The following is a 3,340-nucleotide window of genomic DNA, read 5'->3' on the forward strand; positions in this document are numbered from 1 at the left end:
CCTATGAGAATTCACAAATGGCATCACTGTGAGGTTGCTGCATTAGAGAGAGACGTACAGAAGAAAGGAGGCACATCAAAATAGAATTGATATTTTGTAGCCCAAAGAAAAATATCAATTAAATTTCATTAGGTATACTGTAACTCACAAAAACATGATAGATATAGGTTTGCTGAGAGATGACTCATGGCCCTTAAACATGATTATTGATGGAGTACAAATGGTATGGATCAGTTTTAGGAGTAATTAAGCAGGTACTGTCCAAGTTTACAGATCGAGATATTTTTAATTCAAAAGTTGTCTAATTAATTTCCCTAAATGGTAAGTAGCTCAAAGCCCCTTGTTGGCAAAGTTGGGACAAAGTTGAATCCTTGCTTCAGACTTTATGGAAAAAGGCAAGAAAACTTTTGCACTAGCTATAGTACAGATGTGCTCATAGAATTATTCATAACATTCCATGATTTCTGAATATCTTATAACATAGATACAGTCATTAAAAGACTTCCAAGGATGGAAGCTATAATATATTTGTAGTAGTGCAAATTAGACAGGGAAAAAAATCAACTTTCCACAGATCTGATGCAGACTTTTGAGTTAGATAGTAAAATAAGAGTTGACTAAGAATAATCAGATACCTAAGACAGTAGAAGCATTGCATAATAGCAGTGATGATCTGCTTAATTAACGTACAAAGTAAAAAAGATACTATCAGAAGAGCATCTTCTAAAAAGTCTCTTCTTGTGCTTTAAAAAAATCTTATTTGTAAAGTTAATGCTAAGCTATTGTGCAGTAGTTAATGTTTTTTGTGAGAGTGTCTATGAATTCTCATAAGCATTATGAATTAAAGATTTTCTGTACCTTTTCTATGTTATGAGATATTTTGAAAACATGGCTAAAATATAGAAATGCAGTGTTATATAATGTGAAAAACCTATTGTGTCATTCTTATCTTTTAGAACGATATGTCACTTTAGTAAAATGAGTGTTAAAATTTACAAAGGAAAAAGCATGGCAAACCTTGTTGAAAAGACTTGACATTATTTGCATATTTGATCCCAGAATGCATCAGGAAAGTCTCCAAAAGCTGTCAAAGTCTGTGCAATATTGGGAAGTATGAGCCCCAGTAAGCTTTCTTAGCTTTGCACAGTGGTAGTATCATAGCCAATGAAGGTTTACTGAGGCTTGATTATTGTTATTTGAAAACTTTACCCAATACCGCTTTAAGTCTGTTTTATGACAGACTTGGCAATGTTTTACCATCTATGAGGAGACTTTGTGTATTGTAAAAATTAGGCTTTGGAGACAAATTTGGTATTTTTACATATTTTTTTATGACAGCATGTTGTGTTTTTTAGAAGTTGATACTTCAATTTTTGAGAACAGATGATTGAAGTGCACTTATTTTTTATGACATATTGTTCATTTCTCATTTTCCGTATGTAAATATTGGTGTAAAAAGTAGTTTTTTGTTATTTTATTTATGCGGTAATAAAGCTGTAACAGATACATTTCTATGTTTTAATAATGTTGGCAAGGTGAAATCATTAAAGTACTTCATGGAGATTTTCTTCTTCATTGCAATATCATTTTTTTAAAGTAGGGTAGGATTTTTCAAGAGACCCATTTCATTACATACCTTCTGAAAGTATATTTCAGTAAGCAGTAGAAATGACAGTCTTAATTTATCAAAATACTTTGTAAATGGATGTAGACCTCTGGATCCATCAACATGTTGTTGTAGCACGATATCCATATTTTAATGATTGTCTATTTAAAATGTAGACTGTGGGGTATTGTTCAGCCTGCGTTTTGATGGAAAACAGGATGAAACAGAACCTATCAATTTATTCAGCAAACAGAGTTCTATTTCTTTGCTTTGTGCAAGTTTGATTTAATTTAAAATAGTAGTATAAATCTTGGCCTCTGTGCTTCTGTGATTGAAGGGATGTTTACTTACTTAAGTCACCTCAGGATGGTTGATTGATATTTGTGCAAAGTAATGGAGCAGGCTAGGCACCACAGCATGTGTTTGAAAATGTTACATTTTTAAATTCCCAGGGGGTTTGAAATACTTTTTTCAATGGATTCTTTCTAAGCAAAAAAAACCTGCTTTGCACATTATGTATATTTAAACATTACATTAGTTAATTAGCTTAGAAAAGTAGTCTTCATAGCTCCAATTGTGAAAGGCTTGTCTTTATGAAGCAATGGATGGAAGATGTTAATGGAATCATAGCAGAGAGTCAGATCCCATGAGATATCAGAAAGGTGGATAGCATAAAATATGCCCTGACTCGTGAATCTACACACGTTCAAGGAGTATGAGATGATAGAATAGTGTAGTTGCACAAAAGGGAAAGAGGCAGTAAAACTGTCTGCCTCAACTACATTTGCAAATTTGCATTTTAGTGTTTCTTGCAAGTTGAAATGAATAACATATTTCTGATATCGCTCAAAATGACTGAGGAACACAATGTTATTTACTCAGTTGTGTCTGCATTTTTACACAAGGTTTCATTTTGACATTATATCTCTATGTGTACCTGAAATGAGATGTATAATGAGCTTACATCCGGCAAACCGCATTTTTGAAATTAACAATACCATTGTGGCAAATATTTAAAACTTCCATCATTCTGAAAATTAAAGCTTAAAATTAAGTTCAAATTATTTCTGCAAATATTGCAAGAAACTGTGGAACGCTTTGTACAACATTTAAAATATGGTAAAAAAATAAAATTAAAGTTTCGTTACTGAAATTGAAAACCTTGAGAAAAGATTCTTTAGCAATATGAATGTGACCTGAGTAGAGTGAAGATTTCACCCTCACATTTGAAAATATTACGGTACATTGTTTTTGTTTTAAAAAAATATCCTGCATTTCACTTTGGTGGTGTAAGCTGTAATTACCCCTTTCCAAAAAGCAAAAGAAGGAATATCAAAAATTAGAGTTATTTTACACTTTATTCTTTGTCAGCCTTTCCTACTTTTCAGGGAGAAAGACAATATTTCTGCATTGTTTAGTGTGTGATGAAAAAAAGCTGCCTACAATAGATGCAGTTCTGAAAACTGCACCGAATGAAATCAGAATGATCTTTAAAACAAAATTTATCATTGTCTCCTATGCACCTTTTGTTGTACAATAATTTGCAGAACCCATGTTTCTGAGTAAGCGTAGCTTTCAGTAAACTCATAGTTCCTGAAATGATATATTGCTTGGAATTTGTCGGGTTGCTGTCTGTTGACTGAGGTAATATCCTGTTGGTGTTATAAAGTAAATAGGTATTGAAAACCTATGAGAATTCACAAATGGCATCACTGTGAGGTTGCTGCATTAGAG

At 32.5% G+C, this 3,340-nt stretch overlaps 1 non-coding gene across 1 annotated transcript; it reads left to right on the top strand.

The window, feature by feature from the left end:
- Positions 1 to 1,135: 1,135 nt before the first annotated feature.
- On the top strand, positions 1,136 to 1,271 carry LOC122795152. Its single transcript, XR_006363760.1, has one exon. It is a non-coding gene; the product is annotated as a U4 spliceosomal RNA (small nuclear RNA).
- The last annotated feature ends 2,069 nt before the right edge of the window (positions 1,272 to 3,340 follow it).

This window comes from Protopterus annectens, chromosome 2.part1 (genome assembly GCF_019279795.1).
Source record: "Protopterus annectens isolate FY-2018-M chromosome 2.part1, PAN1.0, whole genome shotgun sequence".
Classification (NCBI taxonomy): domain Eukaryota; kingdom Metazoa; phylum Chordata; order Ceratodontiformes; family Protopteridae; genus Protopterus; species Protopterus annectens.